The sequence below is a fragment of the Hippocampus zosterae genome, chromosome 14 (genome assembly GCF_025434085.1).
Source record: "Hippocampus zosterae strain Florida chromosome 14, ASM2543408v3, whole genome shotgun sequence".
NCBI classification, from domain to species: Eukaryota; Metazoa; Chordata; class Actinopteri; order Syngnathiformes; family Syngnathidae; genus Hippocampus; species Hippocampus zosterae.
Window position 1 is genome coordinate 2616612 of NC_067464.1, and position 10834 is coordinate 2627445.

General features: G+C 45.3%; 1 protein-coding gene and 1 long non-coding RNA gene across 1 annotated transcript in view; one reads left to right on the forward strand and one right to left on the reverse strand.

Annotated features, from left to right (window-relative positions):
* tnika (TRAF2 and NCK interacting kinase a) overlaps positions 1-10834 on the reverse strand; it is a 284569-nt gene that overhangs the window by 192820 nt on the left and 80915 nt on the right.
* LOC127614344 (uncharacterized) overlaps positions 1-10834 on the forward strand; it is a 232305-nt gene that overhangs the window by 138674 nt on the left and 82797 nt on the right. The gene's annotated exons all lie outside the window — the stretch shown is intronic.

Consider the following 10834-nt stretch of genomic DNA (forward strand, 5'->3'; position numbering starts at 1 on the left):
TTCACAGTGCAGAGGTACCGGGTTCGATTCCAGCTCCGGCCTCCCTGTGTGGAGTTTGCATGTTCTCCCCGGGCCTGCGTGGGTTTTCTCCGGGTGCTCCGGTTTCCTCCCACATTCCAAAAATATGCATGGCAGGCTGATTGAACACTCTAAATTGTCCCTAGGTGTGAGTGTGAGTGCGAATGGTTGTTTGTTTCTGTGTGCCCTGCGATTGGCTGGCAACCGATTCAGGGTGTCCCCCGCCTACTGCCCGAAAACAGCTGGGATAGGCTCCAGCACCCCCCGCGACCCTAGTGAGGATCAAGCGGCTTGGAAGATGAATGAATGAATGAAAACAGAAACAAAAACTGTGCACATAAACGACATACAGTCAAGACCAGGGCATAAAGGTCAGGGTCCGACCTTAAAATCTTGGCTTTGAGGTCATGGATAACCAACCTTTATCTAATCAACCAAATAAAACAACAAGCGATGATGAGTCATGATCTCGTCATCACAGAGCAGTAAAATGAGTCCTGTAGATTAATAGCATATCGAGACGCCACGGTTAAATGTGCCTGAGAAGACAAACCCTCTGTGTCCAAAAATGATTTAACGCTGGGGTAAAAGAAAATCTTCTTTTCGGTCTGACGTACTTCAAAATGATATTTATCTTACTCTCGTTCTCGTTTTCCCCCTCTTCCCGAGAATTGCCCTGACTCAGCACATTCCCATGCATCGTAAATCAACGCGCGTAACACATACAGCTGCGGTGGAACTCTTGTTGCTGTTCAAGACGCACAAAGAGCAACTTTGTGATATCAAGGAGGAAAATTAGACCCCCCCCCCCCAAAAAAAAAAAATCACACAAAGGAGATATTTAAAATATAAAACGGCATTCGGCTATCTGGCAAATGCAGTGGCGTAGATTTCCGGAATAGCTTGGCCTCTGCCGCTTGTCGCTAGGCAGAATTCATTGGGGTCTGATGTAACTGCCCAATAGGCCAATAAGGTAAATGAATCACAATTTCACAAATGATTTTACGGAAAATTAGCTTGCTAAAATTAGAAATCAATAACTTGGCACGCCACTGACGCTAGAAGAAAGTGAAAGACTGTGGAGTGAAATACTGCAGCATCCAAAGCTAAAGCACAGAAACAGGCTAAGCTAACACACAATCACGACCAAGATAGTCCATCCATTCATCCATTTTCAATTCCGCTTTGTCCTTACAAGTGTCGCCGGGGGGGGGGGGGGGGGGGGGGGGGTCGTGTGTGTGTGGGGGGGGGGGTATGTAGCTTCATTTATTGTGCAATCATCCAATTGTAACATGTATTTATTATATTTTTATGCTTCAGAAAACATTCATGTCAGAATTTGGGGGGGGGGGGGCTTGGAACGCATTACAGCATTTACATGAAAAACGCGTCTCTACTTCCAAAATGTTCAAGTTAACAAATTTCTTCCAGAACCAATTAATTTCATAAATACAGGTACCACTGTTCAAGCCATCGTTTGATTCTTTCGGGCGCTAGCTCAATGCTAAATCTAATTAGCCTCAATGTTGCAGTCCCTTTACCCTTGAAGCCGCCGAGTGAGTACAAGTGGTTCAGTAACAACGCGACAGTAATCACAATCACATACTCTTTATCCTCAGTGTAGAGCAACTAATATTAGTGCCGCACAGATGAGCTCAGGGAGGAGTCGAGGCGTTAACTATGATTCCCACAAGTTGGACAAAATCTGTTCAATTTAATTGTGTCCTTTCTGTATGTTTTTCTAAAGTACAATGTTATAAAGTGCTACTTTTCCCCATGTTAAATTACACATGAAAAGATTTCGGGGAAAACATGTTATTACACTTGTATGACAGTTAATGTTAAAAAGTGAAATGCATGAAAGTCTACTTTGCCTTTTCTTTGCCCCTTTAGCGAGTTCTCTCTGTTGTAAGCACTCCTGAGTGACGACAAATCCGCAGCGCCACTGTGGCATCGCCTGTTACCAAAGTACGCACACACAGGTCTCTGGAGAACGGCGGTGTGAATAGCTCCACACCTCATTATGAGCAAGAGCCCCCCCCCCCTCCCCCCCCGACGGATGACTGCTCGGAGAGACGCGCCTAATTTACCCTTTGGGGAAGTGTGGAGGGTAAGGAAAAGGATGTTTTTGTACCTCTGAACAGGAGGGTGACTCACGGCTTTTCTTATCCTTAAAAGCCGTATAAGGCGCACCGGCAAGCGCGCATGCAGCGGAGCGCGAACGGCGCGTGCAAAAAAAAAAAAAAAAAAAAAAAAAAAGGGCAGCAATGAAAACATGAATGGAAATGAGTAAGGCTTCAAAAACAGCCACATATATGTCAACTCTCACTGGACTGAGACAGTTTTGGTGAAAGACACAGAAGAGGAGTTTGTTTTGATGAGAGTTGGTTATTTATTCTTGATGTATTTTCATCATCATCTATCCTCTATCCTTAATTCTTGTGAGAATTTTTTTTTCTGATAAATATACTTATTTTTCTTATTTTTTTTTCTTGGTAAATTCTGTCTGGAAAATGTCAATTTTATTACATTTTAAAAAAAGAATATACCATGTGTGTAAAAAATATATATATATTTTAGTATAGTAATATATATATATATATATATATATATATATATAATATTAAATATTAATAATAATATAATATTAAAAATAAATTATATATATATATATATATATATACAGTAAATATATATGACAGATAGATGTAGATTTTCTTCTCAAAATTTCAAAAGAAATCTCCGAAATATATACATTCTCATAAGATTAATATGCTCCTGGGAGTTCCTTATTGTTTTTTTTTGTGTTACTTTAAAAAAAATATTCTTTTTAAATTTCTGTTTCCATAATAGGTACAACAGCGATATACATGTATAATTTGTTTAATCAAATCAATTGATTACCTTTGATAATCAATTAATCATTGGAAACCTTTTTTTTTTTCTTTTTTTTTTTTTTGCAATTCGTGACTTCCCAACAATAAATTGTGTCGCCGGCCATGAAGGGTCGAACGATTTACTTTGTGTTGAATCAAAAAATAAACCAGATGCTTCGACCTGGAAAACAAATTCTCAACATTTTGCCGATTTTCTGACACGTTACAGACCAAACCGGTAACCGAATCGTCATTCATTGAAGTCCATTGAAAAATCATGTCATTTTTCAATCAAGTCATGGAAATTGAAAGGTGTTTCTCAAAAAAATCCAATCGACTGGCACAATCACCGTCAGTCGCGAGGCCATTCGCAAGTCGCCTCGAGAGCGACACGCGGTGAAAACGCACGACGCGTCGGCGCGGCATTTGACGTAAAAAAAAAAAAAAAAAAAAAATCCTCTTCTTTTCTTCAGGCTGTACTGACGACGACTTGTCCGCGTCCACGATGTGTTTACGGTAGCAGAAATGATTTGGAATCCATATAAGCGCATGTTTAGACTGCACCCGTGAAGCGAGACGCAGCGCAGTGTGTGTGTGTTGGTGTGTTTCTATGGACTGCTGTTCCTGTCCATCAGAGGGTCATATGAGGAGCAGATTAGGGTTTCGAACCGCAACCCCTCGTCGCCGGGGAGACGGCGAGGAGAGCCGTCGTGATCGCCCTGTCGCCCCCCCCCCACCAGCACCACCACCAAGCCCTTCCAACCAAATCCTCCCTCACCAGAATCTAAATTTGGGACTCTCGAAGGGCTCCATCACCTCAACGGCGGCAAAACCTTTCGGCCACGTACGATTGGATCATCACACGGCGACGCTGCCATCGCGGGATAATTCGGCGGGAACGCATCCACTGCGGGGTAACGTCTAACCTTGTGTATTCGACCTTGATTCACTTGACTTGATTTGTCAGGATGAGAGGAGATTTGGAAAAAAATGTCTCTTTGAAGGAAACACCATCGAGATCCAATCGACGGAAATTGTATTCTCTCGCTCAACAAGAAGCTAAAAAAAAACGGTCACCAATCCATCGTTACCAACGCGCTTGAAATCGTTTTCCGGAAGAGAAGAGGTGTTGATCTAAGTGAGAGAATTAAAAAGATGAGGAATGCCCTTGGGGGGGCCGTCAAAGGACAAGAGGGTGGAGACGCTTCGGCGTGATACGAAGCAGAAGGTGTCAACACGGCCCGCTCGCTATGGGATGAACGCGCACGCGCGAGCACACGCGCATGTATTGCATATGACACATAACTTGAGATGACAAGCCAGACGGATGTTTCGCCGAGGGGGGGGTAGCAACTCGGGTCACATGCACAAACACTAGTCCGAGAATAACCCCCTAAACACCAGGGAAGAAAATAGCCAGTAACAGAGGATGTGGCACTCTGTGTGTGTGTGTGTGGGGAGGGCGGGAGTGGGGGGGGGGGGGTGACTGCATGCGTGTGACTGCGCAGTGTCTCTTCTCTATATTCTGATCATGTGTTGGCTCACTCGTATGTAACTCGGAGAGAAAAAAAAAAAAAAAAAAAAGCTTTCATCCTCACGTTTCATCTTGGGCGCCTGTTTTAAGATCTCGCAAAAAAAAATTGTCATAAAAAGTCTTGACTTGTGCTTGCTCTAATTGCCATCTGCTGAAGTTCAGTTCGGAGTTCGTGTCATGAAAGGAACATTGGGAAAGAAGAAAAAAAAAAAAAGCAAAGGCAGTAACACATGGTGGAAGTTTGGCCTGTGAATGATAAATTTGGACTCCGCCGACCAACGACGTGTTGAGGATGGCCGCCTCGGCATAAAATGGGCTTCAAGCACGTCTTACCGTAGAGCTGCCGGCCGGCGCCATTATCTTAACATACTAAACTGGTCAAAAGAAAATTATAGTGCATCCGTGTTAGCCATCCGCGCCGTTTTCCTCACTGCTAGCGCACTCCTGGGGGCAATGCTAGCTAGGAACGCTAGCAACGTTAGCTTAATGTGGCTAAACATTGGCCCACCACAACTCCTCTTAAGTGACTTTGTCTCTCCTCTACGGCAGCAAATAAATTAGCATTGTTAGCACCAAAGGAACATTCTTCTTTTTTTGGGCATAAAAGAAAAATCCAACAAGAGTGTGAGACCGCGCCACTTTGCTAACTTCATAAATGCCAATTACTATCATCCATCAATTTGCCTTTTTTTGTTTTTTTTACATTTGTGACACGGTGACGCACAGATACTCTAATTTGTTAAACGCACATATCCCAAACATTTATCTCAACTTGAGTTTCCGTTCGTGAGTCGAGTTTGTCGTGAGCCGCTAATCAGCTAGCTGTGAACTTCCATCAGCGCCAATAACGCTCTGGACCCCGTCCCTACGTCGTTTGAATCAAGTGTGTTGGAGGCGGCAAACATCTCAAACATGCAGTATATGGGGGCCCCTGGAGGACCGGACTTGGTAATCCCTGTTTCTCGATGATCTATGAGCCCTGCGTTAGAATATCTTGGGATTGAGTCACGGTTAGCGTAAACGGAGAGCGCGTATGGCTGCGGGCTGCTGCGCACATCTGTTTGTAATGCGTCTGCACAAATGGCAAAGATTTACGGCGTGAGACGACTAAAGATGGCTTATTGGACACCGATGGTGTCACACAAGGACCCGCGTTTCTGTCATCACACACACACACACACACACACACACACACACACACACACACACACTAGGCAGGCATGCCTGCTTTCAGCATGGTGATCTCAAAGGCACAGTACGTAGTGTACGTGCGAGGGCAGTAACAGGCCAAAGGAGTGCGATATATTGCGCACACACACACACACACACACACACACACACTTCGGGCATGTTTTTTTTTTTTTTTTTTTTTACACCTGGAGGAAAAGGATAGTGGAACAGTAGAACAAAGACAATGGCCGCCGCGTCGATGACTCACCGCACATCCACTGGCTTGCAATCACACACACACACACACATTCTCTCCGTGAATTCCACTCACTCACACACACATACACGCACACAGTGTCAAGCGAGGCCGTTGGGCAGCAAGCGTACAAGCTAGCGTTCCGCCTCCGTTTGAGGCGCAGTAACCGCTGTGACCTGCTGCGTCGCCGCTGTAAATGATGGAGGATGTTTTGCCGCCTGAACACAAGCATGCGTGTTTGTGTGTGTGTGTGTGTGTGTGTGTCAGCGTGAATGAGAGGGTGTTTGAGACGGCGTGTATATGCAAGATTCCCTGAGAGTGCACAGTCGAGAATGCATGCATGGATTCATTTTTTTTTTAAATAATTACTTTACTGCGGCTTCAGTAGTTCCAAGGGTGTCGCGACCGCTGCATGCCGAAGGAAAACCATTTATTTCTATTACATCCGTGGAAACAAATGCAAGTTTATGCTGGGATTGGAAGAAAAAAAAATAATCCTGCAAAGAAAAAAAACAAAACAAAAAAACTGTTTCCCCATTTTAATTGTTATCAGGAGAAATAAGGCAAATCCCATAGAGAGACAAAAATTGATTCTTGTGAAGAAAAAAAAAAGATTTTTATTTGAAGGCCATATAACGCAGCCCTGGAACACAGTATTCCGTGGTGCACAAAGAGCAACAACGCCTACGAGCGACTGGAGCACAACAAAACACCCACGCACAAAAGTTTGGATCAAACTTGGACAAACATTAGCGTCAACTTAAGCAGTCTTCACAACGAACCACAGCATGCCAATGAAAACGCAGCATGTACGATAACGGCACCTTGTCTCGGCTACCTTGAGAGGCTCTCGTGTGCGTCCAAATGAATCGGACTCTTCCCTTGAACTACTTTAACGTTGTCAATAGTCTTCCCGCACGCAAACGTTAGCCACTCATAGAACCTCAGCTACGGTAAACAGAGCGGCGTCTCCTTTCAAATCAATTGGATTCTTGCTTTGAAATGCATGAGCCGACAAAAGAGAAAAAAAAAAAATCAGCGAAAAAAAAAAAATCAGCTGAGGTTTACAAAATATTATTTATGTATCCATCAGCTCCCTCAAATGGTTTGTAGATGCCTAAATAAAATCAATTAAATTCTTGCTTTAAGTGACTGACCTCAGCTATCTGCAAACGCAAAATCTATTAGGTCTTTATTTGGGGGTGGGGGGGGGGGGTTCCGGGGGGGGGGGGGGTCGTGGGGGGGTCCATCCTTGACTACATCAGCCAGTAAGAGAAAAGCTAACACCATCGGAGGAGAGCAAGGGCTTCTTGTACTTACTTCTGAGGAGACACATTTTAATCCGAGACGAGACTGATGGTGGGTGAGTGAAAACATTGCTGCAGCAAAGTGGAGACTGCGGAGCGATCCCGACTAGACACGCTATCAAACGACATATGGTGGAGAACAAGGGTCTCCTGTATTTACCTCTACAACACCAGTTTTACCCAAGAGAACACAGAAGGCAGCAGGAAACTGGAGCGCTACAGCAAAGTGGAGACTGTGGAGCAACAGAAAGTGCCGCGGGAACTTGCCAAAACTATGCTGTATTAAGACAAACAACACGGCGATCAATGGTCTCCTGTACTTACTTCTGACAAGTTACATTTACCCGAGAGGAGACTAAGGGCCTGCTATTGGCTGGCAAGCAAATCGCGGTGTCCCCCGCCTACTGCCCGAAGACAGCTGGGATAGGCTCCAGCACCCCCCCTAATGAGGATGAAGCGGTTCGGAAGATGAATGAATGAATGAATGAGACTAAGGGCAGGGGGAAAAAAACAGAACGGTGCAGCAAAGTGGAGTCTGTAGAGGAGCAGAAATGCAGGAAATAAAACACATCGTATCGAAGGCATCGGTCAGAACGAGGCATGCGAAAAAACTTTAACATAGGAGGAGATTATGTGTCTTTTTTTTAAACATTTACCCAAGAAAAGATTGATAGCAGTGGCAAAATAGAGCACTGCAGCAAAATGGAGACTGCGGAGCAGCCGGAACAAGAAATGTTAACAAACAACAACAATGCACATCTCCTGCAGTAACTTCTTGACATCATGAGACCAATTATAGATGAGAGGAGACTGAGGTACCACTGCAGCTAAGTAGACATTGTGGAGCACAGCATAACAGTGTCCAGATCTTTAAAAAAGGGTTAAGCTAGCATTAGCATACGCATCCATTTTTGTCTAGCCGTCTATCCTCAGATGTTATGATGAATCAGCGAGTATCACAGCTACTTCCTGGTTCGTCCAGAGGTCATTTATCCAAAAAAAAGAAACATTTGCGCTCGGATGTAAAGGAACCGCAAAGTTTCCTCCTCAGCAGTGCGCACACCCGCACATTCAGACTCACATCAACTATTTAACATCCCCGATTCCATCTTCTTTCGGGAGAGAGGTTGGGAAAGCACTTGCGGTTTATTTATTTGAGGATTCGGACTCCGGGGAGAAGGTTTTAGCGCAACTGATTAAAGGGTTGAATTGATAAAGCCCATCCAGCTCAGACAGTCAGACAGTTAATAGAAACGCAAAAAAACACCTTGTACTCACATTCCCCGGAGCAAAGTTCGGAACAGTCTCGTGCATCCAACCGCAGCCTTGCGGACAAAGAGACCACATAAAAGAAGTCAGCAAACGTCCTCTCGGAATTTTTTTTCCTTTCACCCCCCCCCCCCTTCCTATTTGCGATCCATCAGCCCAGATTTTGGGATGAAAATCAACCCCCAGAGTGGTAACAACACTCGTCTGGCAGCTCCTTTAACTGTGTGATTAATATATATACGTAGTGTATATTGGTTTTATGTTAAAGCCCTGAGTGGAGGAGGTGATATGGGGGACGGGGAGGGGCAACTTTTTAGGGGCCTATAAATACGAGCTGACGCCAGAGGGGATAAGGTAGCCTCAGTTTCCTGATTCAGCCTAAATGACGGATACCTTGGATCCCCTTCTTCACTGTGGTGGTTTCGCTTTCACTGACTTGCCTTGCTGGCTGGCTGGCAGGGTACGAGGGGGGGGGGGGGGGGGGGGGGGGGGGTCATGACCCGATATTGATATTGTTCGATATCAGCAAAAATAAATAAAACTGCATCCAGAATCACCGATATTAGTAATTCGATACTCGCAGTCCATTCCGGACGTCGCTCCTGCTCTTCTACCGAGCAGCGTTGGAGTCTAGTCCAAAGGGTTTATCATTTCTGCTTATATCGTATCGTGATCAATAGCTATATTGGAGAGTACTCTAGACTGCAATATCTGTATCGTATCAGAAGTGTAAAGTCGCTGGTTCACATTTTACTGCGTCCGAACTTCAGTCAGTCAGTCATGAGTCTGAGCGAACAAAGACCACATGCGGAGGTTCCACAAGGGTCCATCCTTGGACCACTTTTATTTTAAATGAATAGATTATTGAGCGTCACAATTTCTTTTATGATACTTTTTTTTTTTTTTCCATCTTCCGAGCCGCTTGATCCTCACTAGGGTCGCGGGGGGTGCTGGAGCCTATCCCAGCCGTCTCCGGGCAGTAGGCGGGGGACACCCTGAATCGGTTGCCAGCCAATCGCAGGGCACACAGAGACGAACAACCATTCGCACTCACACTCACACCTAGGGACAATTTAGAGCGTCCAATCAGCCTACCACGCATGTTTTTGGAATGTGGGAGGAAACCGGAGCACCCGGAGAAAACCCACGCAGGGCCCGGGGAGAACATGCAAACTCCACACAGGGAGGCCGAAGCTGGAATCGAACCCGGTACCTCTGCACTGTGAAGCCGACGTGCTAACCACTGGACTACCGGGCCGCCCTTTATGATACTTATACTATATAAAAAAACGTAATTCCAATTGAAAATTTTCTATCGCACTCAGCCACAGATCAACTTGCCCGATGTTCAGACCCTAAATTAGAAGAAGACAACGGCCCAGAACCAGAACGGCATTCTCCATTCCACGTCCCACAACTGGCTGGGTCACATTCGTTTCAATTGTGTTGCTACAAAGTATCCAGTAAATCACTGCATAATCACAACGCGACCACGATGAAATGACAGAGTCGTGACAGCGCGTACGCCACATCAACACAGGCCAAGTGACGTTTGTTCTTTCTCTGTGCTCCCAAGCCGAACCTTTAATTAGGACGCAATCAAAAAAGCTGCAACAAATCACCGGGCGGCTGTCATTTTATTTTCAGATCTCGCCCTTTAAAAAAAAAAAGTGAACTCTTCCGAAATTGTCAGACAGCCTAACGCATGGTGTCAATCATACGGCCCGCGGGCCGGAACCGGCCCCCAAGGATGTTCGATCGGGCCCGCAGGATCATTTAGAAGTGCAAAAAAAAAAATGCATATGCTCGGGGACAGACTGTTGCGATTACAGTAGAAGACAACATCGTTTTGATCAGAGAAGAAGGCAACAATGTGAAATGAGTTTGACCCCCCTGGCATAAAGGCAAGGGTGTTTCGACTCTTAAACGTGGCTGTCGGGAAGCAGCCCGAGTACGACGACGTGGTACATTTGGGGATGGACGCGCGCCAATACCACGACATCCGAAACAACCCCCGCGCTCCATTTCCCACAGCTCAGCTCAGCCGCGAGCGGTTGACCACTGGCGGAGCAGACGACTTGCCGTCCCCCCACAGCAAAAACACAATATCAGCTCCAATGAGGGTCGGCGGAGTCTAAATCCCGTCCTTCCAATACAGCATTGTTTTTCCCTTTAAGAATTCCAGTCTTATACGATTTGTCGTCACTGATGTCGCTAAAAAAATCATAAATATGAAATGACCCCCCCCCCCCCCCATCATTATTTGTGATGGCAAATCCTGACACCGCGACCTTATCCGTTCGGCTCATAACTCCCAGAAAGCAAAATCTTGCCTGACATTTTCAGCAAGAACTTATATCCGGGTATTTAACGATGCCAAGGTTTGAGAAAGCCAATTCTTCTA